This window comes from Podarcis vaucheri (genome assembly GCF_965113315.1).
Source record: "Podarcis vaucheri genome assembly, chromosome: 7".
Classification (NCBI taxonomy): Eukaryota; Metazoa; Chordata; class Lepidosauria; order Squamata; family Lacertidae; genus Podarcis; species Podarcis vaucheri.
Genome location: NC_138765.1, coordinates 3,765,427 through 3,793,290, shown reverse-complemented (window position 1 = coordinate 3,793,290; position 27,864 = coordinate 3,765,427). Strand labels below are relative to the sequence as shown.

Sequence of the window (27,864 nt, the reverse complement as noted above, 5' to 3'; positions counted from 1 at the left end):
ACTCCAGGTGAGGTCTGACCAGAGCAGAATACAGTGGCACTATTACTTCCCTTGATCTAGATGCTATACTCCTATTGATGAGGCCCAGAATTGCATTGGCTTTTTTAGCTGCCGCGTCACACTGTTGGCTCATGTCAAGTTTGTGGTCAACCAAGACTCCTAGGGAGGCAGTGGAAGACAGGAGTGCCTTGAGTGCTCTGGTCCAGGGGGTCACAAAGAGGCAGACACGACTAAACAACTAAACAGCAACATTTTAAAGCCATCTAGGTGAGCGGCCATCACTCCTGTGTTTAACATCCTGGGGCACACCCAGGGCCTTCTTAAGCATACAGTGCCGTGGTGCAAAGCTCCCTCCCGTTTCCCAGGGTTTTTTAGGGAGGGCGGCACTGCCGGTGGGGCTGGAGGAGGCGGGCAGCGGCTGGAGGGCTGCTCCTATGGCAAGGAAGAGGCGGAGGCTGGACATGGCCACTCCCGGCTCAGCTGGCCGCTTCGTGCCACAGTGGCCACGGCATATGGAGGCTCTGGGCATGGCGCTCCTTCGGTGCAGCATGGCAGAGGCAGGCAAGGGCGGCGAGCTGATGCTGGGAGGTGCCACGTCCAGCCTCCACCTGTCCAAGGTCGAGGGTGCGGTATGGAGGCTGTCCGTCAAAGCTGAAGCTGGGTCCAAGGCAAGGAGTCAGGTGAGGTCAGGAACTCTGGCAGAAGAGCAGGACAGGGTGACCTGGCAGGAACTGGCGACCAAAAATGTTGCTCCCGCAACCTGGGACTGGGCTGGCTGGCTGGCTTTTATCTGCCCCGAGGCATAGGGCGGCCCCGGTCCACAGGTGACTTGCCTCTCCTGGCCTGGAGGTGAGCACTCCTCCTGCGGGAACTTAGTTCCCTCTGCCTCTCTGCCCTGAGCCTCTGCAGCTCAGGAGAGGCTGGAGGGTTCCCGGACCCAGAGGCAACCTCAGTTTCCTCTGACGGGGCTGAGAGTGGAGCACCTGCAGGCAATGGGTCCTCCATCACCTCCGGAGCCAGAGCAGACTCAGCTGGTACCTGCACCTGAGGACCCAGCACAGGTGAGGACCCTTCAGGCTCAGGCCCCAGCCCCGGCTCAGATGGTTCTGGAGGCGGGGACTCCTGTGCAAGCTGGGATTCCTCAGGTTCAGCCTCCAAGTCCGAATCCCAGGCCATCACACCGCCTCTTCCCTGGCGCCCCACACCACTAGCCTCTATGGGTAAGATGCACCTAGTTTTTCTGAAGGCCATGTTAAGTCTTCCACTTGGGGATAGTATGGAACAGCAGCTGCCCCATAGATCGATATAAAACAGGCTTCGTGTTGAACTGGCAGTAAGAGAGAGCCTATGGTTATTCTGGCGTGGCAGAGCAGAATTCGAATCCAGGTCTCCCGTGTCCTAAGATGGGGAGCCTGTGGACCTGCAGATGTTGTCAGAGACCCACCCCCATCAGCCCCAGCGAACAAGGGACGGTGAGAATCATAACCCGAAAATATTTGGAAGCAACAGATTCTCCATTCTCTCTCTCATAGTTTAACCTGCTTCTTGACCATCTATCATCCTATAATCTTTTAATTTATCTCCTTCCCGTGCTCTTTTCTCATCCGTCCATCCACACACTTATGCATGTTACCTCGTCAGTCCAAATCACTCAGCGTCTCCATGCATCTTCCGCGACTGACATCCGTCTTTCCAATCTCTTCATCGTGGCGCGGGAGGAAAGGAGGAGCCGTCATGTTGGTAAGAAGGAGAGATGGTACCACACAGGGGTTAAGAGACAAGACCTGGTCACAACTCACCTCAGCAGCTCCACCCGCAATACGAGGACTATAATACTGGTGTACCTTACAGGGATGTTTTGCAAGGATTGCATGAGATATTGTGTTGTCTATGAGTTCCATATATTGCTGCGACTGGTGGATAATAATAATAATAATAATAATAATAATAATAATAATAATAATTTATTATTTATACCCCGCCCATCTGGCTGGGCCTCCCCAGCCACTCTGGGCAGCTTCCATAAAAACCAAAAATACAGTAAAATATCACACGTTAAAAACTTCCCTGAACAGGGCTGCCTTAAGATGTCTTCTGAATGTCAGGTAGTTGTTTATCGCTTTGACATCTGCTGGAAGGGCGTTCCACAGGGCGGGCACCACTACCGAGAAGGCCCTCTGCCTGGTTCCCTGTAGCTTTGCTTCTTGCAGTGAGGGAACCGCCAGAAGGCCCTCGGCGCTGGACCTCAGCGTCTGGGCAGAATGATGGGGGTGGAGACGCTCCTTCAGGTATACTGGACCGAGGCCGTTTACTCAGAGCCAGAGACAATACCCTCCTCTGAGGGGGACCCCACTATGTATTGAGATAAAGGGAACTCTGAATACCACGGCAGACACCCAGGGATTATGCATTTGGGGGCCCATCATCTCCTGACTGGTCTTGGCAGGAATGGCAAAGGTAAAGGGACCCCTGACCATTAGGTCCAGTCGTGACCAACTCTGGGGTTGTGGCGCTCATCTCGCTTTATTGGCCGAGGGAGCCAGCGTACAGCTTCTGGGTCATGTGGCCAGCAGGACTAAGCCGCTTCTGGCGAAGCAGAGCAGCGCACGGAAACGCCGTTTACCTTCCCGCCGGAGCGGTACCTATTTATCTACTTGCACTTTGACGTGCTTTCGAACTACTAGGTTGGCAGGAGCAGGGACCAAGCAACAGGAGCTCACCCCATCGCAGGGATTCGAACTGCCGGCCTTCTGGTCAGCAAGTCCTAGGCTCTGTGGTTTAACCCACAGTGCCACCCACATCCCGGCAAGAATGGTAAAAGGTAAAGGTAAAGGTACCCCTGCCCTTACGGGCCAGTTGTGACCGACTCTGGGGTTGCGTGCTCATCACGCTTAAGAGGTCCGAAGACACTTCCGGGTCACGTGGCCAGCGTGACGAAGCTGCTCTGGCGAGCCAGCACCAGCGCAGCGCACGGAAACGCCGTTACCTTCCCGCTGGAGTGGTACCTATTTATCTACTTGCACTTTAGGGGTGCTTTCAAACTGCTAGGTGGGCAGGAGCAGGGACCGAACAATGGGAGCTCACCCCGCCGTGGGGATTCGAACTGCCAACCATACGATCGGCAAGTCCTAGGCACTGAGGTTTTACCCCCAGTGCCACCCGCGTCCCGGCAGGAATGGTACACATATCTTATTCCCACCCCCCACCCCCCATTTTTTATTTCATGTGATTTACCCACTGCTCGGTTGTAATAAAAATCTTCAAAGCAGATTTTAAAAAAGGATTTTTTAAAAAAATCAGTAAGAAAAGTGAACACCAACAACTTAAAACATTCAAAGAGTTAAAATAGCAATGCAGTGGTACCTCGGGTTACATACGCTTCAGGTTACAGACTCCGCTAAGCCAGAAATAGTACCTTAGGTTAAGAACTTTGCTTCAGGATGAGAACAGAAATCGCGCGGCAGCAGCGGGAGGCCCCATTAGCTAAAGTGGTGCTTCAGGTTAAGAACAGTTTCAGGTTAAGAACGGACCTCCGGAATGAATTAAGTTCTTAACCCGAGGTACCACTGTAGACTGAAAGCAGATTAAAACTTGCACCAAATGTTAACTTGGAAACACAGCTGTTCTTTGGTCTGATAGTGATGAATCTGGGTGTTGTTGTTTAGTGGTGTTCGCCTCTTGGTGACCCCCTGGACCAGAGCACGCCAGGCCCTCCTGTCTTCCACTGCCTCCCGCAGTTTGGTCAAACTCATGCTGGTAGCTTCCAGAACACTGTCCCACCATCTCGTCCTCTGTCGTCCCCTTCTCCTTGTGCCCTCCATCTTTCCCAACATCAGGGTCTTTTCCAGGGAGTCTCCTCTTCTCATGAGGTGGCCAAAGTCTTGGAGCCTCAGCTTCAGGATCTGTCCTTCCAGTGAGCACTCAGGGCTGATTTCCTTCAGAATGGAGAGGTTGGATCTTCTTGCAGTCCATGGGACTCTCAAGAGTCTCCTCCAGCACCAGAATTCAAAAGCATCAATTCTTCGGCGATCAGCCTTCTTTATGGTCCAGCTCTCACTTCCATACATCACTACTGGGAAAACCAGAGCTTGAACTATACAGACCTTTGTTGGCAAGGTGATGTCTCTGCTTTTTAGGATGCTGTCTAGGTAGGCTTGTTTTTAGCAGGTGCCGAAAAGTGTGCAGTGAATGTGCTTGCCCGATATCAATAGGCAGGGAGTTTCGAGGGGTAGCTGCTGCCGCACTGAAAGATCGAGGTCTCTCTTGCAAAATTCCAAGCTCAGGCCTCTGGCTGCCTCATTAATACTGTGGATTTATGAATGATGCAAGCCTGGCGCTGCAGGCGAGGCGAAAGCACCGCCGTCCCTCTCCCCCTCCCTCTCCCACAGCCATTAGCGTCTGATTTGTGAGGCCGCGTGGCTGGCGCGTCTGTTTTAAAGGCTGTTCCTCCAGCCCCTCAGTTACCCATGAAAATCAGTTTTATGGCTCAAGTGCAGGAGTTTGGCTTCTTTAAAAGGCAGCAGAGAAGGAGAATTGTGCTGGATACTCAGACCGGTCTTTGAGGTGGGATTGCAGATGCGGCGAGGGGGGGGGTGTCCCTCCTTGCCTGCCTTCACCCCCCAAAATGAGATGCTTCATTTAAATGTTCTTCCAAAGACCCAACCAAAGTAATGGCATGCTAAGTGTTGTGTTTTTTGAGCCAACTGGCATCTAAGGGACAGGTGAACTACGCAGCGAGGGCTGGAATTATTTTGACAGCAACTTGGCCCCAACACAGGCAGGGGAAAGCAGCAGCCCTGCGGATATAGTTGGACTCCAACTCCCATCAGCCTCGGAAGCCAGCCTGGTTAATGGAACCGGGAATGATGGGAATGGGAGTCCTTCTGGGTCTGGATGGCCAGAAAGACTCCATTCCTGCCTAGGAGTGCAAGGTAAAAGACCCCTGGATGGTTTAGTCCAGTCATAGAATCATAGAATCCTAGAATCATAGAGTTGGAATAGACCACAAGGGCCATCGAGTCCAACCCCCTGCCAAGCAGGAAACACCATCAGAGCACTCCTGACATATGGTTGTCAAGCCTCTGCTTAAAGACCTCCAAAGTAGGAGACGCCACCACACTCCTTGGCAGCAAATTCCACTGTCAAACAGCTCTTACTGTCAGGAAGTTCTTCCTAATGTTTAGGTGGAATCTTCTTTCTTGTAGTTTGGATCCATTGCTCCGTGTCCGCTTCTCTGGAGCAGCAGAAAACAACCTTTCTCCCTCCTCTAGGTGACATCCTTTTATATATATGAACATGGCTATCATATCACCCCTTAACCTCCTCTTCTCCAGGCTAAACATGCCCAGCTCCCTTAGCCGTTCCTCATAAGGCATCGTTTCCAGGCCTTTGACCATTTTGGTTGCCCTCCTCTGGACATGTTCCAGTTTGTCAGTGTCCTTCTTGAACTGTGGTCAAAGGCGACTATGGGGTTGCGGCACTCATCTCGCTTTCAGGCCGAGAGAGCCGGCGTTTGTCCACAGACAGGTTTCTAATTCATGTGGCCAGCAGGACTAAGCCGCTTCCGGCGCAATGGAACACCGTGATGGAAACCAGAGCAGCGCACGGAAACGCCATTTACCTTCCCGCTGCAGTGGTACCTATTTATCTACTTGCACTGGTGTGCTTTCGAACTGCTAGGTTGGCAGGAGCCGGGACAGAGCAACAGGATCTCACCCCGTTGCAGGGATTCGAACTGCTGACCTTCTGATTAACAAGCCCAAGAGGCTCAGTGGTTTAGGCCACAGCGTCACATGTGTCCATGTGTTGCAAGGGCAAGGAGAGTCCTGTTTGATCAGGCGAGTGGCCTAGTATGTTAGGATATTGATGTTCCGCTGGTGGGCTGGAGCCATTCCCTTGGGTGCATCGCAACAGGTGGAGACCTGGGGTCTGTGGCTCCAGGTGCACAATTTTGGGAAGGTGCAAACCAGGCGCCCCCATGTAGGTGTTGGCTTCTGAGGGGATCCCCACCCTGCCCAGGCACATCCTGGTGGGCCCCATCCCCGACTCCCTGTCCTTCCCTGCCTACCGCCAGGGGTCTCTGGGCCCTGGAGCCCACCCTGTTTTTGCTATGTGCCTGGCCTCCTCGCTGAATGGCCACACGGCCGGCATTCACTCCTGTATCAAAAAGCTAGAAGATGCTCAGAGGAGGAAAACCAAGACGATGATGGAAATCAAGCCTTACGAGGAATGATTTAGGGACTTGAAAATGTTAGCCTGGAGAAGAGAAGACCAAGAAGGGGCACAATAGCCATCTTCAGATATCTGCAAGCGCTGTCACATGCAAGATGGAGCCTGCTTGTTTTCTCCTGATCCGGAGGGTAGGACCCAAATTGAAGGATTCAAACAACAAAGAGATTCTGGCTAAACGTTAGGAAGAACTTTATGATGGTAAATGATTTGACAGTGGAATGCACTCCCTTAGAAGGTTGTGGAGTCCCCTTCATTTGTGGTTTTTAAACAGAGGTTGGATGGGCAACTCTCAGGGATTCTGCATCACATGTAAAGGTAAAGGTACCCCTGACCCTTAGGTCCAGTCGCGGATGACTCTGGAGTTGCACGCTCATCACACTCTGTAGGCCGAGGGAGCCAGCGTTTGTCCACAGACAGCTTCCAGGTCATGTGGCCAGCATGACTAAGCCACTTCTGGTGAACCAGGGCAGTGCACGGAAACACCGTTTACCTTCCCACCGGAGTGCTACCTATTTATCTACTTGCACTTCATGCTTTCGAACTGCTAGGTTGGCAGGAGCAGGTGTTGGAAGTCTGCCTGGGTCAGAGGAATGTGCCACAGCGTAGGCACCGGCAGATATTCCTGTCGACCTCCCCGCGTCTTCACTCTGCTGATAAGCAGGCGAGGTCCCGGCGATTCATCTCAGATGTGTGAGAGGAACACACCGTTCATCATCTCTCCCCTTTGGTGTCCCCCAAGAGGGGAAAGAAGCAGACAGAAAACTATTTACATCTTTTATTTCTGTCTCTCATATCAGCACAGAGAAACATGTCTGCACTCGACAACAGCAAGAAGAAACTCCTCCCATGTACTTCCAGTACAGGTCATATGACACACACACACTGAACTAACATCCGGTGCTCAGTACAGAATGGACTGCCCCTTTGTTTCCATGGCAACAGCCACAAACATCCTGTTTGGCTTTCCAGCCACCAGCAGCTGACTGAGCTGCTGGAGCCTTTGCTTGCTGCAGCATTGGTGCTTTATGGTAACATACTCCCCCTAAAGTATCAATGCGTGCTGCGAGCAAAGCGTCATCCAGAGAAGAAAACAAACAGTTGTTATACTTATAACATTCCCCTGTTGTTTCAGTTCCACCCTTGGAACTACCCGCCACTGGTTTAACCAATGTACCTCTCTTGATGTGCTTTCGAACTGCTAGGTTGGCAGGAGCAGGGACCGAGCAATGGGAGCTCACCCCGTCGCGGGGATTCGAACCGCCAACCTTCTGTTCAGTAAGTCCTAGGCTCTGTGGTTTAACCCACAGCGCCACCCGCGTCTCTGCATCGCAGGTTGGGCTAAATGACTCTTGGAGCCCCTTTGAACCCTCCTATGATTCTTTGACCCCTCTTGATGGCAACCTGCTTTTTTAAAAAATAAAATCTTGCAGGTTTTGTGATGCCACCAGCTAAATTGCCCTTGCCTGCCCCCCCCCCAATCATTTTAACAGCTCCAGTGCTCACCATGTGTGGAATAGGCAGGCATTGACTCTGCAACAGTGTCACTGAGACTGAGCCCGTGGACCCCTCAATGCCAAGGGGAGCTTCGCTTCCATGTGCGCCAGAGACGGTTTGCAAAAAGCAGCGACGCCATCAAAGCCGGCAGCCTCCCATCTCTTCTGCTCGGCGATTCACTGACACCCAGGTGGTCCATTGTGAGGCACTTATCTGCAGCTGGAAGCTGTGCTCCGAGATGAAGCCCAGTGGAGAGGGAAAGTGTGGGTGCGGAAAACCGGATCGTTAGCAGGGTCAAGATAAAGCAAGCTGGAAAAACGAGAAAGGGAAGCCTTCATCTTGCCTGGGCTGCGTCCACTGCCAGCCTCTGAAACATCGACTGTCGCCTCTCCCGAAAAATGGATATTGCTGAGTTTGAAAAGGTCCAGGAAAGGGAAGCCAAAATGTTCGAGGGTGTTAATGGAGAAATCTGAGGGCTCCCTTGGACAAAAAACAAGGACACCAGCCAGGAATACCAGAGCAAAACAGCAGCCAGGAGGCTTGGTCTTGATTGAAGACTGTCGCGACAGGACTCCCATCCACAAGATGAAGCAAGATGGAAGCCCCGAACAAAAGAAGACCCCAACTTTTATTAGTTACTAATCCCCCAAACAAGGGACGCGGGTGGCGCTGTGGGCTAAAGCCTCAGCGCCTAGGGCTTGCCGATCGAAAGGTCGGCGGTTCGAATCCCCGCGGCGGGGTGCGCTCCCGCTGCTCGGTCCCAGCGCCTGCCAACCTAGCAGTTCGAAAGCACCCCCGGGGGCAAGTAGATAAATAGGTACCGCTTACCAGCGGGAAGGTAAACGGCGTTCCGTGTGCGGCTCTGGCTCGCCAGAGCAGCGTTGTCACGCTGGCCACGTGACCCGGAAGTGTCTCCGGACAGCGCTGGCCCCCGGCCAATAAATGTGAGATGGGCGCACAAACCCCAGAGTCTGTCAAGACTGGCCCGTTCGGGCAGGGGTACCTTTACCTTTAATCCCCCAAACTACACCCCTAGAACTACATCACAACTACATCATGACTACATCATTGACAAATCACAAAAAGGAGGGGTTGAGGGAGGAGTTGTGGAAGTAACCTGAGTATCTTGTCACCTGGCTGGTTCCTCCTTTCCCCCTCCCCATGAGTCATTTCCAGAGGACAAAGGGGAGCTGGCAGTTTCCTGCCCCCAGAGGGAAGATCTGATCATTGTTCTTTGTTCCAGTCCATGCTGAATCCACTCCCATATGCAAGTTCTTTGTGACCTTGATGGTTTTCTGTCTGGGACCATGTCTGGGACTGGGCAGGGCTCCTGAGTACGTGTTGGTACGCTCAAAGGATTATGGCCATCCTGTATCAAACCATCCCCCTTTGATAGTCCTTTCTTCATGGAGCAAAATAAAAGTGGAACGGTGTAAATCCAAAGTACGGTTGATTTTCTGTGAATTTATAACAGAAACATCGTGTATGTCGTGTGTGAATGTGTGTGTGTCGAGTTTGTACAAACTAAATGATGTTTCCTGCAACAAGGGGCAAAGCTACTTCCCTGTGAAGAACAGCTGCAGCCTTGGGGCTTTTGAGTTAGGAGCAGAAAGAGGCGACATAATCGAAGCTTATAAAATTCTGCATCAGATAGAGAAAGCAGATAGAGAAAAGTTTCCCTCCCTGGAACTTGGGGACATCCAACGAAGCTGAATGAAGCTGGGAGTTTCAGAACAGATGAAGGAATAATAATAATAATAATAATAATAATAATAATAATAATAATAATAATAATAATTTATTTATACCCCTCCCATCTGGCAGGGTTTCCCCAACCACTCTGGGCAGCTGCCAACAGAATATTAAAAACTGCCAACGATAAAACTTCAAACATTAAAAACTTCCCTAAACAGGGCTGCCTTCAGATGTCTTCTAAAAGTCAGATAGTTGTTCATTTCCTGATGGGATGGCGTTCCACAAGGCGGGCACCACCACCGAGAAGGCCCTCTGCCTGGTTCCCTGTAACTTGGCTTCTCGCATTGAGGGAACTGCCAGAAGGCCCTTGGAGCTGGACCTCAGTGTCCAGGCAGAACGATGGTGGTGGAGATGCTCCTTCAGTTTTACTGGACTGAGGCTGTTTAGGGCTTTCAAGGTCAGCACCAACACTTTGAATTGTGCTCGGAAACGTGCTGGGAGCCAAATGTAGGTCTTTCAAGACCGGTGTTATATGGTCTCGGCAGCCGCTCCCAGTCCCCAGTCTAGCTGCTGCATTCTGGATTAATTGCAGTTTCTGGGTCACCTTCAAAGGTAGCCCCACGTAGAGCGCATTGCAGTAGTCCAAGCGGGAGATGATTAGAGCATGCACCACTCTGGCCAGACCGTCCGCGGCCAGGGAGGGTCTCATCCTGCGTACCAGATGGAGCTGGTGGACAGCTGCCCTGGACACAGAATTGACCTGCACCTCCATGGACAGCTGTGAGTCCAGAATGACTCCCAGGCTGCACACCTGGTCCTTCAGGGGCACAGTTACCCCATTCAGGATCAGGGAGTCCTCCACACCTGCCCACCCCCTGTCCCCCAAGAGCAGTACTTCTGTATTGTCAGGATTCAACCTCCATCCATTAGCTGCCATCCACCCTCCAACCGCCTCCAGGCATTCAAGGTGGTCCACAGCATAAAATCAGAATATGAAACCAGAAAGTACATAATCAAAACAAAAACAGCAACAACCCAATCAAAACTATTTAGCTCCACCAATTCAACCAAATGCTTGAAATTGAACCAGTGATACCAGCTTTTCAAAGACTGGCAATCATTCACATCTCCAGCACCCAATTGGCACCCTCTCGCTTCCCAGTGCCCCACCCAGGGGGTGCTACCGCCCACTTCTGTACAGTGCAGAATAGATCCCATTATTTTTTTTCTAGCTTGTTTCACTTTTCGGCTTGTGAAGACAGTTTCACATTAGAAAACTTTACTCAGACGCGCTTGGAATAAAGTCTTGTTTTCTTCTTTCCCTGTATATCTGCTACTGGGTTTTCTGACAATAATTTAATATCTCATTGGTTATCCTTTCCGGGATTGTGTAAGTATTCACACTGCCTCCTGACTCCGCGTGGTATTTGATTTGCAGCGCCTGCTATCATAGCCTACAAATCCTCGGGGAATTGTGTTTATTGTCTGTGCTAATGCTGGATATTTTTTTGGGAGGGGTTGCCTACTTAATAAAACAGGCCTGCCCCTGGTCGCTCGATGCCTTTCCTCAAGATGACGCATAAATCCGGAAGGCTTCAGGCGATGGCTGCTTATCCAGGGTAGTTAATGAGAAACGTCCTCCTGATCAATAACTGACTGATAGGACGGGAGGCAGTGGTAGCAGTAAGCAATGGGTGGATCTGATCACACCCCCATCCCAGAGGGTGAATCGCAGAGTCGGAGGGCATTAGCCCAGTGAATAACTTTATAGGGCACCATTTGCCAACCAATGCCCTCTAGACGTGCTGAGAACTTGGAACCAAGTGAGAACTTGGGACCAAGTCGCATAAGACCTGTTCTTCAGAAGCAAAAATTCAATGTTGTTGCTGTTGTTGTTAATATTAAACCAAGTTTCTGCAACACGGAATGAGGATTTGCAAACGTTATACATTATCGGATGCCTGATGATCGTCTTCCAAAGCAACTGCTCTATCCTCAACTTAAGAATGGAAAGCGTAATGCCGGCGGACAACAAAAGAGGTTTAAAGATGCTCTCAAGGCAAACCTTAAAATTTTTAGGATAAACACTGACAATTGAGAATCACTGGCCTGTGAGTGTTCCAGCTGGATAATAGCCTTTACCAGAGGTGCCAGTGATTCTGAAGAAGCAAAAACTCACGGCGAAAGGGAGAAATGGACTAAGAGGAATGCACATTTGGCAAATCCACACCATGATCAACTCCTGCCTACTGGAAACCTCTGTCCCTACTGTGGAAGGACGTGTGGGTTCAGAATTGGCCTCCACAGTCACTTACGGACTCCTTGTTAAAACCGTGTTTATGGAAGACAATCTTACTTGGCTACGAGAGATCGCCGAAAAAGAATAAAAGAAGAATTGTGGGATGCAGATTTTGCTGAGTGATTTTATTGCACTGAAGCGTCCCGGAATCTTGTCGATATGCCAATAAAGTTTTGAGAACCGAATATGTCTAATCCGTTTTTCAAGAAACCATCCAAGCTGGCAGTCATCACTACCTGCTGGGGGCAGGAGTTCCACAGGTAAACTCTGCGCCGTGTGAAGAAGTCCTTTGGGCTGGGTGTTCATCAGTATGCGGATGATACCCAGCTCTACCTCTCTTTTAAATCAGAACCAGTGAAGGCGGTGAAGGTCCTGACTGATGTTTTAATGTATTTTTAATATTTTGTTGGAAGCTGCCTAGAGTGGCTGGGGAAACCCAGCCCCATGGGCGGGGTATAAATAATAAATTGCTGTTGCTGTTGTTGTTGTTAGGTGGTATATAAATTATATATATACATCATCATTGTAATGGGAATTGGGGTTGCTTGTGCGTAAACTGCAAACTGCTCCAAGCTGGTCGTATAGCTAAATCTTTCCCTGGTTTGACAGCCCTTACAACGCGACTGTCTCAGTCACTGGAAGAATCCGTGAGTGGGCGTCTCCTAAACTTCCTCCAACATAGAAATTCTTTGACGCCAAGTCTCCTTCTAGATTCTCTGCGCGGAAGCCTTCTGCGCAGGTGGGCGTGCCAAGCGGAGGTCCTGTGCTCTCTCCGCTGATTTCACTGGAAGAGTCTCGGAGCCTCCCCTCCGCAGTACTCTCAGCCTCCCCTTTCTCCCTGGTGTCCCCTGGATTTCCTTCCCAGCGGAAGCTCTCTCTCTCTCTCTCCTTGCTAGTTCCCTCCCCTGCATCATTGGAGCGTCTTACCTCTCCTCTTGCCTCTGATGGCAGTTCCCTGACAATCATCATCAATTTGTAGAGCTGAAGAGGGATTGCCCCCCCAAAAAGTTTGGGAACCCCTGCTGTTCAGCATAGGTCTTCCACCAGTGGGTCAGGAAAAGGTAACTGTTAAGTGGATTTGTAGCTGGTTGACTGACTGAACCCAAAGAGTACTCCTTAATGGTTCCTTGTCATCCTGGGGGAAAGTGACCAGCGGGGTGCTGCAGGGTTCTGTCCTGGGCCCATTGTTGATCAACATCTTTATAAATGACTTGGACGAAAGAATTGAGGGGATGCTCATCAAATTTGCAGATGACACCAAACTGTGAAGGGTAGCTAATGCCAAAGAAGACAGAATAAGGATTCACAACGACATTAACAGATTGGAGAACTGGGCGCAAGCTAACAAAATGAATTTCAGTAGGGAGAAATGTCAGGTTCTGCACTCAGTCAGGAAGAACCAGATGCACAAATATAGGATGGGGGACACCTGGCTTACTAGCCAGTACATGTGAAAAGGATCTGGGGGTCTTGTTGTGGTTTAGCCGTGTCCGCCTCTTCGTGACCCCCTGGACCAGAGCACGCCAGGCCCTCCTGTCTTCCACTGCCTCCTGCAGTTGGGTCAAACTCATGTTTGTAGCTTCGAGAACACTGTCCCACCATCTCGTCCTCTGTCGCCCCCTTCTCCTTGGGCCCTCCATCTGTCTCAACATCAGGGTGTTTTCCAGGGAGTCTTCTCTTCTCCGGAGGTGGCCAAAGTCTTGGAGCCTCAGCTTCAGGATCTGTCCTTCCAGTGAGCACTCAGGGCTGATTTCCTTCAGAATGGAGAGGTTGGATCTTCTTGCAGTCCATGGGACTCTCCAGAGTCTCCTCCAGCATCATAATTCAAAAGCATCCATTCTTCAGCAGTCAGCCTTCTTTGTGGTCCAGCTCTCACTTCCATACATCACTACTGGGGAAACCATAGCTTTAACTATACGGACCTTTGTTGGCAAGGTGATGTCTCTGCTTTTTAGCGGACCACAAACTGAACATGAGAATTGTGATGCAGCAGCAAAAAAAAAAACCCAACCAACCAACCTAACTAACTAACGTTATTCCAGGCTGCATCAACAGAAATCTAGTATCCCGATCAAGGGAAGTCATAGTCCCACTCTATTCTGTCTTCTTCAGAACCCATCTGGAATACTGTGTCCAGTTTTGGGAACCACAATTTAAGAAGAATGTTAACAAGCTAGAATGTGTTCGGAGGAGGGCAACTAAGATATTCAATGACCTGGAAGCAAAGCCCTATGAGGAATGGTTGAAAGAGCTAGGTTCGACTGAATTTTGTACGTTCTCTGGTCAATGTGCATAGCCTCCATTGAACATGCTCTTTTCTCCTGGTTCCTTGCTCAAACGTGTGCAACCTGCACTCCTGTCCCACTGCCTAATCTTCCAAGACCCACAGAATCACAGGGTCATCTAGTCCAATCCTAGATTGGACAGTAAGAGCTGTTCGACAGTGGAATTTGCTGCCAAGGAGTGTGGTGGAGTCTCCTCCTTTGGAGGTCTTTCAGCAGAGGCTTGACAACCATATGTCAGGAGTGCTCTGATGGTGTTTCCTGCTTGGCAGGGGGTTGGACTCGATGGCCCTTGTGGTCTCTTCCAACTCTAGGATTCTATGATTCTGCAATGCAGGAATCACAGCTGTCCCTTCCCCCCACTGATCAGGCAAGCACCGGGAAGAAAAGGGGGGAGGGACCCCCAGATCAAGGTAATCATTTTTTTCCTGAAGTGCCCGACTTCCCTTCCCCTTAACATATGCAAAGCATTCCTCCCTCTTAAATTTATTTCTTGTGCTGGGCTTGCCTGTCATCAAATTGCACTGCCAAGGAGCTTCTTCTGCCAGATCTCGGCCTCCTCTCCTTTGATTCAGGCCAGGTGGTAGAAAAATCATTTTGCAAGGCAATCATTCAGGAACCTAGGAATGAAGCGTAGCTTCTGCAGGGGGACTTGAACCCTGGGTCAGGCTGCTGTTCAAAGTTGAGGGAAAATTAGACTACATGGAGATGGCGGAAATGACTGGCAGAATCCGAGACCAGGGAGAAGAGTTGGTGGAAGAAGACTGGAGGAAATTTAAAATGTATTTGCAGAAATATTGTAAAAATTTTGAATGTTGAGGACATTGAAACGAATTGCAGGGGTTTTAGCAACAAGGTAAAATGCAAGATTGGATTAATAAATAGATAGACTAACAGGACATGAATTTGCTGAACTAACTTTTAAAAGGGATACAAAAATGGGAGATGCGAGGGAGTCAGGAAAATAAGTTAATCAAAGAGGAGAAATTAAGAAAAGGAATTTTTGTCTTTTTATATGTGTTTTTTTTTCTTTTTTGTGTTTAATGTTTGTATTTCTGTATTTTGTAATTTTGTATCTTTTTTGTTTTTTGTATTTTTCTAAACTTTTTTATGGATAAAACCTAATAAAATATAATTTAAAAAAAACAAAGTTGAGGAAAAATAAAGAAGTCAACTTCATGGGTGTAGCCGGGGAGGGGCGCAGAGGTGCAGCTAGCCCCCTCCCCATCAAGTTAATAAATAAAAATATTAAACTAACTGACCAACTGCATCACAGACAACTCTGTTCTGTCCTCCTCACAACATTGTTAACGGAGAAATCTGAGGGCTCCCTTGGACAAAAAAACAAGGACCCCGGCCAGGAATACCAGAGCAAAACAGCAGCCAGGAGGCTTGGTCTTGATTGAAGACTGTCGTGACAGGACTCCCATCCACAAGATGAAGCAAGATGGAAGCCCCAAACGAAAGAAGACCCCAACTTTTATTAGCTACTACACCCCTAAGACTACATCATAACTACATCATGACTACATCACTGACACATCAGGGAGGAGTTGTGGTGGTAACCTGAGTATCTTGTCACCTGTCCGGTTCCTCCTTTCCCCCTCTCCATGATTACATTCCTGAGGACAAAGGGGAGTTCACTGTTTCCTGCCCCCAGAGGGAAGGGCTGGTCACTGTTCTTTGTTTCAGTCAGTAGGGAATCCACTTCCATATGCAGGTCCTTTGTGAGTGTGATGATCTTCTGTCTGGGACCATCAAGGTTGGCATGCCAACTGGGTAGGGCTCGCTGAGGGCTTGGGGGATTAAGGCTGCCTTCTGTCAAGTCTCCCCCCTTTGATAGTCCTTCCTTCATGGTGTAAAATAAAAGTGGAACGGCACAGATCCGATGTATGGCTGATTTTCTATGAATTTATAACAGAAGCGTCGCGTATGTCGTGTGTGTGTGTGTGTGTGTGTGTGTGTGTGTGTGTGTGTGTGTCGTGTTTGTACAAACTGAATGATTGGGGGGGGGGGTTCCTGCAACAACATAAAGCCTGCACCCCTAAAATAAATCCTGGCTATGCCTATGGTCGACTTCTCACAAGTGGGGGGGGGTTTCCTGGGGGGCTCCAGCCCCCATCACCCCAGACCATTGACCACGGTGGCCGGAGACTGTTGGGCAGCCAGGATCAGAGAGAAGTTTCCTTCCCTCTCCCATAACACTAACTTGTGGTCACCCAAGGAATTCCTTCTTCATACAATTGTTGTTCTCCCTTTGTGTGCAAGAAAAGTAATTAAGTTATCCTATTTTTCCAGACCCCAACCTGAATTCTTGTTTTTATTGTGCTAATGACAAAACCAAGCAGCTTATAATCTTCATTGCCTTTGTACATGCAATATAACTAAATATCATTGGCTAGGCCAATTTCTTTTATTTTATGTGTAATTCTAAACTGTTACATTATCCAGACTTCCTTGTGTTACTTGTGAAATGTACAGTATGTGTAAATGTCTTATTTTGGTTTGGTACTAGTCTTAACAAATTGAACCCTCTGGGCTGCATCAATAGAAGTATAGCATCTAGATCAAGGGAAGTAATAGTGCCACTGTATTCTGCTCTGGTCAGACCTCACCTGGAGTACTGTGTCCAGTTCTGGGCACCACAGTTCAAGAAGGACACTGACCAACTGGAACGTGTCCAGAGGAGGGCAACCAAAATGGTCAAAGGCCTGGAAACGCTGCTTTATGAGGAATGGCTAAGGGAGCTGGGCATGTTTAGCCTGGAGAAGAGGAGGTTAAGGGGTGATATGATAGCCATGTTCAAATATATAAAAGGATGTCACATAGAGGAGGGAGAAAGGTTGTTTTCTGCTGCTCCAGAGAAGCAGACACGGAGCAATGGATCCAAACTACAAGAAAGAAGATTCCGCCTCAACATTAGGAAGAACTTCCTGACAGTAAGAGCTGTTTGACAGTGGAATTTGCTGCCAAGGAGTGTGGTGGAGTCTCCTCCTTTGGAGGTCTTTAAGCAGAGGCTTGACAACCATATGTCAGGAGTGCTCTGATGGTGTTTCCTGCTTGGCAGGGGGTTGGACTCGATGGCCCTTGTGGTCTCTTCCAACTGTAGGATTCTATGATTCTACCCTGTATGTTTAGCACTTGGTGTGGGGGCAACTTTGTAAAATGCAAGGTGAACAAGATTTAAATGAAGACTCCCAAAATATGTATGCAATGAACTGAAACAGCATTGTGGTTTTCTGAACATCACGTGATAAGATCTTAAGAACAAATATGTTTCTTCATACAGTGTAGAGTTAAACTGTGGAACTCGCTGCCACAGGAGGCAGACAGAAGTACGGCTCTTCTTTTGGGACCTCCAGGTCCAGAGGCAGTCTGTCTAGATTCCTAGGTCCTTAGGGGTATTGGACCAGTGTGAGAAGAAGATGCTAGACTAAGTGAGCCATCGGTGTGATCCAGCATCTGGGCTCTTCTCATGTTCTTCAGGTCCCCAACCTCAACCTCTGGCAGCATTTCCAGGTAGGGCTATGAAAGACTCTTCTTTTGCCTTCAGGTAGGTGTTGCTCTGACGTAGTCCAAATAAATAAAAATAAAGAAATGGTCTAGTAGCACCTTAGAGACCAACCAAGTTTGTTCTGGGTATAAGCTTCCGTGTGCATGCACACGAAAGCTTATACCCAGAACAAACTTAGTTGATCTCAAGTGAGAGCTGGACCATAAAGAAGGCTGATCGCTGAAGAATGGATGCTTCTGAATTCTGGTGCTGGAGGTAGACTCTTGAGAGTCCCATGTACTGCAAGAAGATCAAACCTCTCCATTCTGAAGGAAATCAGCCCTGAGTGCTCACTGGAAGGACAGATCCTGAAGCTGAGGCTCCAAGACTTTGGCCACCTCATGAGAAGAGAAGACTCCCTGGAAAAGACCCTGATTTTAGGAAAGATGGAGGGCCCAAGGAGAAGGGGACGACAGAGGACGAGATGGTGGGACAGTGTTCTTGAAGCTACGAACATGAGTCTGAGCAAACTGTGGGAGGCAGTGGAAGACAGGAGTGCCTGGCGTGCTCTGGTCCAGGGGGTCACAAAGAGTCGGACACGACTAAATGACTAAACAACAACAAGATGCTACTGGACAATTTTATATATATATTCCTCTTCTGCCTGTGACTTGGTGTGTGTGGTGGTGGCCTTGCCAGCTGCTTTGCAGCTAATACTCATTTAGATGGTCTGATTCATTAGAAGGCATCTTCTGATGAGTCCCAGTTGGTGTCTGCCAACAACAACACACACACACACACACACACCCAGCATTAGCTAATCCCCTCTAGGCCCTGCAAAGAGTGACTCAGGGAGGGAGAATGAGGCAAGATCAGGAGTATCTGCGTGGTGAAGGGGGGTGTTTTCTTCTGGTTCCTGGTAAGCACAGACTTCTGGGAAGGAGCCTGCAACTGTGCCATTCCCAGATTTGTCCTCGTGACATCACTTCTGCCTGCTGTGCATATGTAGTGTGGCTTTCATTGAATCCTGGAGTTGGAAGGGAACCCCAGAGGTCATCTAGCCCAACCCGCTGCAATGCTAAACAATCCCTGAGAAACAGCCATCCAAACTCAAAAACCATTCCAGACACCTGGGTCCCCACCCCTGCTTTTAGTTTCCTGCTCCATCTTGCACCGTTGTGCATCCCAGGTCGTTGCAGAGCAGCGGAAAGGAATCCAGCTATTGAGGGGTGGCCCCGCCGTAGAAACGGGGAGCTGTAATGCTCTGGATCCATTCCAATCCGGCTTCCGCTCTGGTCATGGGACCCAAACGACTCTGGTCGCCCTAACAGATTATCTCCGTAGGCAGCTGGATCGAGGCGGGTTGGGGCTGCTGATTCTTTTAGACCTGTCAGCAGCCTTCGACATGGTCGATCACCCAACTCTATCTGTTGATGGATGGCCATCCTGACTCGGCCCCAGACACACTGACCAGATGTTTGGAAGCTGTGGCTGGATGGTTACGTGGGAGCCGGTTGAAGTTAAATCCTTCGAAGACAGAGGTCCTGTGGCTGGGTTGGGAAGATATGGGATTAGGGGGGACAACTCCCATCTCTTGTGGGGGCGCAATTAGTGCCAGCACCGTCCATTAAGAGTTTGGGTGTAATCTTGGACACCTCCCTTTCCAAGGAGGCGCAGATTGCAGCTATAACAAAGGCGGCGTTTTTTCATCTCAGCCAAGCTAAGCAGTTGGCTCCTTACCTCTCTCACCCTGACCTAGCCACTGTGATCCACGTGATGGTCACCTCCAGACTGGATTATTGTATCTCGCTCTACGTGGGGCTGCCCTTGAGACTGACCCAGAAACTCCAGCGGGTGCAGAATGCCATGGCGAGACTCCTTACGGGATTCTTACCGCGAAATCACATCCACCCAGTGCTTTACCAACAGCACTGGCTCCTGGAGGAGTACAGGGTCAGGTTGAAGGTGCTGGTTTGAACCTTTAAAGCCCTAGGACCCTCATACCTACGGGACCGCCTCTCCATGTCCCACGGAGGACCTTACGGTCTTCAAATAAAAACATCTTGGAGATCCCGGGCCACAGGGAGGTTAGGCTGGCCTCAACCAGAGCCAGGGCCTTTTCAGTACTGGCCCCGACTTGGTGGAACGCTCTGTTACAAGAGACCAGAGCCCTGCAGGACTTTACATCTTTCTGCAGGGCCTGCAAGACAGAGCTGTTCCACCAGCCCTTTGGCCAAGGCACAGTCTGACCCCCTCCTTTGGTAATCCTCATAGAACTCTAGCCCAATGGTTGCCATCAATTTGATTTTGAATTGATTTTAAAATGAATTGATTTTAGAATGTTGTGTTACTTTTATTGTTGTGAGCCGCTCTGAGCCTGGCTTCAGCTGGGAAGGGTGGGATATAAATAAAAATTTATTATTATCACTGCAATGCAGGAACCCCAGCTAAACAATCCCTGAGAAACAGCCACCCCAAACTCAAAAACAATTCTGGACACCTGGGTCACCATCCCTGCTTCTACTTTCGTGCCCCGGCTTGCATCCCAGGTCGTTGCAGAGCAGCGGAAAGGAATCCAGCTATTGAGGGGCGACCCCGTCGTAGAAACGGGGAGCTGTAATGTTGAAAAGGGATACCCGAGGGCCATCTAGTCCAACCGCCCTGCGATGCCGGAATCACAGGCAAAGCATCCCTGGAAGGTGGCTCGGTCCTTTTCTGACATCCTTGCTGACCCAGCCCAGTGGTACCCATGGAGCAGGAGGAGGCAATGTTGCCTAGGAACCAGAACGCACTCCAAAAGCAAACAAGGGAGCCCTGGACCACCACCACCTCCACCACCCAAACTGAGCCACAGCCCATATAAAGTGTTTGTAGAATGGGTAGGCAGAGAGAGAGAGAGAGAGAGAGAGAGAGAGAGAGAGAGAGAGAGCGCCATGGCAGCTCTGACTTGGAAACGAGAGATGCTTCCCCGTGAAGCGGGCGCTGATCAGGGAGGGCTTTGTTTGCCTGAAGGAGAGCGGTGCCAATTAGTATCGCATCCTAGCCTCCAGGCTGTAATTAGCAATCCAGGTCATCTCTCTTGACATATCTTATTTTCGTGTTGTTGGGGGAGGGGAGAGAGAAAAGGTAAGCACTGGGCGGCAATTGGCAAACAGGGTAGCGACTGACTGAGCAGTTGAGAGAGAGAGAGAGAGAGAGAGAGAGAGAGAGAGAGAGAGAGAGAGGAAGGAAGGAAGGAAGGAAGGAAGGAAGGAAGGAAGGAAGGAAGGAAGGAGATAGGAATCAGCCCTGGTTTTTAAGATTCTCCCTTCCTTCCTTCCTTCCTTCCTTCCTTCCTTCCTTCCTTCCTTCCATGCTGCCAGTCCGTGTGGACATTATTGAGCTTGGATGGGCTACGCCCCTGACTTGGCTCCCTGTGTTCAGATTTTTTATTTTAAATGGATTTTGTTAAAGTTTTGGGGGAAAGAACACAAAGGTCAATACAGGTTACAGACTCTGCTAACCCAGAAATATTACCTCAGGTTAAGAACTTTGCTTCAGGATGAGAACGGAAATCGTGCAGCGGCAGCAGGAGGCCCCATTAGCTAAAGTGGTACCTCAGGTTAAGAACAGTTTCAGGTTAAGAACGGACCTCCAGAACGAATTCAGTTCTTAACCCGAGGTAAAGGTAAAGGTACCCCTGCCCGAACGGGCCAGTCTTGACAGACTCTGGGGTTTGTGCGCCCATCTCACTCAAGAGGCCGGGGGCCAGCGCTGTCCGGAGACACTTCCGGGTCACGTGGCCAGCGTGACAAAGCTGCATCTGGCGAGCCAGCGCAGCACACGGAACGCTGTTTACCTTCCCGCTGGTAAGCGGTACCTATTTATCTACTTGCACTTTGACGTGCTTTCGAACTGCTAGGTTGGCAGGCGCTGGGACCGAGCGACGGGAGCGCACCCCGCCGCGGGGATTCGAACCGCCAACCTTTCGATCGGCAAGCCCTAGGCGCTGAGGCTTTTACCCACAGCGCCACCCGCGTCCCTCTAACCCGAGGTACCACTGTATCAAATATCATTTCATCAAGGATAATATAAAAAACTAACCTGAATAAAAACACAAACCAAAAGGAAAAAGAAAAGAAAAACAGAAAGAGGGAATAAAAAAAGAGAACTTCTAATTCTTGCTCTGTCACCTATAGGTAGAAAATTGTCCAACACATGCATTCTGAGATAACACCAATTAGGGTTGCCATGTGTCCTCTTTTCCAGACCATGTCCTCTTTTTCAGGGGGGAAATTCGAAACAAATTGCATTTATTTGCTTCGAATGGCCATCATAGCATCCTTTCCTTTGCTCTTCAAAATATGACAACCTTAATTCCTATTTCTATAAACCAATATTATCTTCAGTCCTCAATCCCAGATTATGTCTATAAGGAGTTTCCAATCTTTAGCAAATGTTGATAATGATTTTCTGTTATGAAACACGTCAATTTCTCCATCTCAGTTAAGTCCGATAATTTTAACAACCGTGCCTCTGTAATGACGAATCTTTCCATCCCTATGTTCAGACTGAAGGAGAGTTTTGACTAAACTTGAAACACCTGGAGCAGGAACCGGCAAGCTACTCCAGTATCCCTGCCAAGAAAACTCCATGGACAAAGACAACAGGCATATAAAAGTTATGACGCTGGAAGGCTGATTGCCGAAGAATGCTTTTGAATTCTGGTGCTGGAGGAGACTCTTGAGAGTCCCATGGACTGCAAGAAGATCAAACCTCTCCATTCTGAAGGAAATCAGTCCTGAGTGCTCACTGGAAGGACAGATCCTGAAGCTGAGGCTCCAAGACTTTGGCCACCTCCGGAGAAGAGAAGACTCCCTGGAAAAGACCCTGATGCTGGGAAAGATGGAGGGCACAAGGAGAAGGGGACGACAGAGGACGAGATGGTGGGACAGTGTTCTCGAAGCTACCAGCATGAGTTTGACCAAACTGTGGGAGGCAGTGGAAGACAGGAGTGCCTGGCGTGCTCTGGTCCAGGGGGTCACGAAGAGGCGGACACGACTAAACGACTAAACAACAACAAAGCTTAGTGCATGGGTGTGAACTTCTCCAGGTACTTGAACTTCAGGTGAGCGAACATCTTCCTTCCTTCCTTCCTTCCTTCCTTCCTTCCTTCCTTCCTTCCTTCCTGTGCATTCTGACAAACGTCAAAGGTTCCCTCTCTAAATGTGTAGTTTTTGTTCTGCAAATCTCCTTCTTAGAGGAGCTTACGGACACTGTCTCATCCAGACAGGGGGAGAGGCCTTTTCGGGTCTGTATCTCCCGCTGATGCTTCACCACAAAATGTTTCCTGTCATTCCTCCCTGACTTTTTTTTTCCTGCCGCCTCCCAATGGTTCCTGTCGCGTTTTGTCTTTGATAGTGATTGACACCTTGATTGTGCTCTATCGTTCCTGACTCTTTTGTGGTGAGCTGCTTTGAATTTTTGGCATCTGAAGGAAAGCGGGGATCTGTCCTTAAGACGCTCGGCAGCTGTAATCTGCACTCCTAGAGAACCTGGAATTTGAAATTAAAACCGAACGAGGCAGCCTCTGATTCTTGCTCCCTCCACCAATTGTTATTTGCTGCGCTCAAGTTGGGGTACATGGCTCTCCCCTTCCTCATTCAATTTCCACAACACCCCTTTGAGGTAGGTCAGGTTGAGGGGCAGTGACTGGACCCCATGGTCAACAAGGGCACTGCAGGGCCAAGTGGGGTGGGGGTGTCAAATCCTCATCTGACATTCTAACCACTAAGCAACGCTGCCTTTCCACAAATATCCACCTGTCAGCAGCTCTCCTTCCCTAGGCATGGGTGACTCTTCAGACACCCTAGACTGACACCCAGTTCCCTACATATCCAACATGTGGGTATTGTAATAAACGGAAATCTGCCCTTATTCCCTTATGGGGGACACAAGAGCACTTATAGAGTCCTTTGTAGGTTCTCCATCGGTCGGAGAAAAGAAAAAAGGGCAACCAGAGAATATTGAGAAGCAAAGCAGCTCGTAAGCCTGATCTTTATTGAACTGTTGCAACAGGGTGCTCCCCTCACACGCAGGAGGAGGACCCAGAAAAATGGTGCGCAAGGCCTTATATAGATAGTTTAAATGCCCTCCCTGGAGCTCCAGACCACCCCTCCATACATCATACACACATCACAGAAGATGTATAATCTAAGACCACCACCCCTCCATACATCATACCTACATCACAGAAAAGGCGGTCTACAACAGAAATCTGAGTGCGTTGTTTATCTCCTGTCTGGCAGGTTACCTGTTAATGCTCACTTGATTGGATACCCTGGGGAGCCTGGCCTGTCTTTTGTAATGACAAATACTTAGTTCCTGAGCCAGGTCACAGGCTCACCCTATTCAAACACAGACAGACATACCCTTAAGACAGGATTTGTGAAGGAAAAGACAATGGGGGGGCGTTTCCATTTTCCTTTTGAAGGAAGGGAGGGTTTAGCCCTGTCACAATATAGATTGCTTAAACAGGTTTGGCTTGTGATAGATTGCAATATAGATTGCCTGAGCAGCTTTGGCTTTAGATTCCAATATAGATTGCTTAAACAGGTTTGGCTTATGACACTGGTCAAGTAGATGAGAAGCCACGTAGGCACAAGGAAAAGGCTTACCAAATAAGACAAGGAAATAGGTGAGGAACTTGCTTAACGTGATTATCCCCTCAAGGTAAAATGCTTGGTTGGCGAGTGGCGATTGGTGAAGGGAAAGGTGTACCTTCAGTATAAGAATGCCTGTCAAATGCCATGTATTGCGGCCAGACTTTGGAAGTGATTCCACTGGCAGCCTCTGCGCAGATCTCAATAAACTCTTTTCTCTGAAGAGGAAGTTGCTTCTTTGGTGCTCTTTTGCTCTTCTCGGTCCTGGGCAAGCGGGCAAATGAATCCCCCCTAAACTAAGGCTTCATTTTGACTTTGCAGAGAAAACATTCGGTCAGCTTGGGAGTCAAAATGGTTTCAGGTTGGTCTTCCTGTGCTGATCTATGTACGTGCTTGGTTGGTACATTTATTATATATATAAGACCTTAAATTTCGTTTATTACATCCACAAATATCCACCTGTCAGCAGCTAGGCATGGGTGGCTCTTTAGACACCCCCCAGACTGACACCCAGTTCCCCACATATCCATCTTGTGGGTATCCACTGTAAGTACAGGACGCTGGACTAGATGGGCCCTTGGCCTGATCCAGCGGTTGGGCTTTTCTTAGGTTCTTACGGAGCCTCCAGCTCCAGGGGCAGTCTATCTGGATCCCTAGGTTCTTTGGGGCATTTGGCCACTGATCGCTTGCTTCCTGTTTCCGACCTCCCTTCAGCCTCCGAGTAACACCCCAAGCTGATAAACAAGCCCAGGAGGAGACTTTTAAGCAGGGTCGTTGTGTTAGGCGAGCTGCCTTGAGCGCTGTGATTTTTGTCAAAGCCAGATTCATAGGGAGCCAAGCTGGTTGTGTCTCCACCACCCACTAGGGTGTTAATGAGGCCGTGACAAGTTGCTGGGCTGGAAGCAGAATGTAATTAAAGGGTCTTTCCACACTGAACCACGGAGGGTCCTTTTTTAAAATCACTGCAATTCACTGGTGTCTGCGGTGTCAGACCAGGCCTCCAAAATGAGAAATCTAGGAGGGAGGTTATCCTGGTCTGGACTAGAGAGCTTTCGGCAGCAACAGTTCGCACAGAGAGAGACTGAAATATACTCAGAGTTGAGTGTGGATTTCATGCTCTTTATTCAGCTCATAGTAGTGAGGCATTAAAGTTCCCCCCAAATATCTGCTTTGTATACATTATTTACACAATGGGTCACACATGATTGGCTAATTCTGGGATTCTCCTGTAGGCCAATCAGGTTGCGGGTTCAATTCCACCTGGAGCTGGATTGGGTGGCTCCTGCAGACCAATCATACTGCTGCATTTTTCTAGGACCAGTCAGACTGCTGCTTTTTGGATCCTATTCAACTCAATACATAACAGAGACCATTTCAACCGGCTAATAACAAAACCACCTTCGTCTCTGAATTTTCCCCTGGAAAGGAAGCCAGATCCACTGGCCGGACCCCTCAGAACACTTGCCAAATAGTCCGCTATCTCTAATTGGACACCAGTTATATTGAATCTCCGTCTTTGACTCGGAGACCCGTCTTTGACTCGGAGTCCTCTTTGGGAGCTGACATGCAATGGGGTGTTTCTGTGGAATGTGGCAGGTTTGGAGGACTCCCTGGTCCTGAATGGGGCAACTGTGTCATTTTGGACTCACAGCTGTCCATGGAGGCACAGGTCATTTCTGTTTCCAGGGCAGCTGTCTACTAGCTCCATCTGGTACGCAGGATGAGACCCTATCTGCCTGCGGACTGCCTGGCCAGAGTGGTGCATGCTCTGGTTATCTCCCGCTTGGACTACTGCAATGCGCTCTGCGTGGGGCTCCCTTTGAAGGTGATTTGGAAACTACAACTAATCCAGAATGCGGCAGCCAGACTGGTGACGGGGAGTGGCCGCCGAGACCACATAACACCTGTCTTGAAAGACCTACGTTGGCTCCCAGTACGTTTCCAAGCACAATTCAAAGTGTTGGTGCTGACCTTGAAAGCCCTAAACGGCCTCAAAGGCCCAGTATACCTGAAGGAGCGTCTCCACCCCCATCGTTCTGCCCGGACACTGAGGTCTAGCGCCGAGGGCCTTCTGGCAGTTCCCTCGCTGCGAGAAGCCAAGTTACAGGGAACCAAGCAGAGGGCCTTCTCGGTGGTGGCACCCGCCCTGTGGAACGCCCTCCCACCAGATGTCAAAGAGAACAGCAACTACCAGACTTTTAGAAGACATCTGAAGGCAGCCCTCTTTAGTGAAGCTTTTAATGTTTGATGTATTACGGTATTTTAATATTTTGTTGAAAGCCGCCCAGAGTGGCTGGGGAAGCCCAGCCAGATGGGCGGGGTTTAAATAATAAATTATTATTATTATTATTATTATTATTATTATTATTATTATTATTCCCACCTGACAGCTGCGGCGGCTTCTGAAGTTTTCGTCATCGGACACCAATTCAGAATAAATCCAGGGGGGTTAGTGGGGGTCCATGGCAGACCCTTTGCTCCTTGTGCAAGCATGCACAAACATACCCCACACCCCAGGAACGGCTTCGTGGGCTGGTCGCGGGGGCTAACTGAGAGGCGAGGTCCGAGTCCAGTCTGAGGTCAAGGGTGTAGTATGGAGGCTGTCCGTAAAAGTTGAAGCTGGATGCAGGGCAGTGAGTCGGGTGAGTTCAGGAGCTCCGGCAGGATTGCAGGACAGGGTGCAGGCAGGAACAGGTTACCAACAATGTTGCTCCCGCAACCTGGGACTGGGGCTGGCTGGCTTTTATCTGCCCCGAGGCCTAGGGCGGCCCCCGGTCCACAGGTGACTTGCCTCTCCTGGCCTGGAGGCGAGCACTCCCCCCTGTGAGAACTTAGTTCCCTCCGCCTCTCTGCCCTGAGCCTCTGCAGCTCAGGAGAGGCTGGAGGGTTACTGGACCCAGAGGCAACCTCAGCTTCCTCTGATGGGGCTGAGAGTGGAGCACCTGCAGGCAATGGGTCCTCCATCACCTCAGGAGCCAGAGCAGACTCAGTTGGTGCCTGCACCTGAGGATCCAGCACAGGTGAGGACCCTTCAGGCTCATGCCCCAGCCCCAGCTCAGCTGGTTCTGGAGGCGGGGACTCCTGTGCAGGCTGGGATTCCTCAGGTTCAGCATCCGAGTCCAAATCCCAGGCCATCACACGTCAACTGACCAGCTAAACCAGGTGAGGGGATCCGATAGGTCTCAAACGCTTGGTGGGACCTCTCCTGCATGTGAAGACAGGATCTGGCAGATTGAGTGGATGAAACCAAGTGGGAGTCCAGTGGTCAAGAAGGCAGTTTCTGGGTGTCACTCCATCCGCCATGTCCATGGACAACTTCGGAGGATGGGCAGAAAGGGTGGAGCAGGAGAGATGGCCTCTTCCATGGTCACCGTTCGGTCTGTGAGCAAGAGGAAGATTCAGGCCACTAGAGCCACCCTTAAACTGACCCCATCTGTGCAGAAGATAAAACAGCTGCTTAAAGACAAACATGACCATGGAGGCATTAAGGTTGGTGTCCGTACAAGAGACTGTAAATGGGCTTTCTTATACACTAGAATACACAAAATCAAAGGAGGACTCTGATGAGGAAGTAGTACAGGATGCTGTTAGAGTGTTGAAACGAAAGCGCAACTCACACTTCTAGGAACTAAAATGGACTATATAGAAGACAAACTGTCCAGTGAATTGGTTTCCAATAACCCAAACATCAAAGGAACGTGTGGTTGTGTAGAACGCTTTAACATTTAA

At 49.6% G+C, this 27,864-nt stretch overlaps 1 pseudogene across 1 annotated transcript; it reads left to right on the top strand.

Annotated features, from left to right (window-relative positions):
• The first annotated feature begins 782 nt into the window (after positions 1 to 782).
• On the top strand, positions 783 to 27,864 carry LOC309536945 (iron-sulfur cluster assembly 1 homolog, mitochondrial pseudogene; annotated as a pseudogene). Its single transcript, XR_014224731.1, has 2 exons — positions 783 to 875; positions 27,014 to 27,864. The product of XR_014224731.1 is annotated as an iron-sulfur cluster assembly 1 homolog, mitochondrial pseudogene (transcript).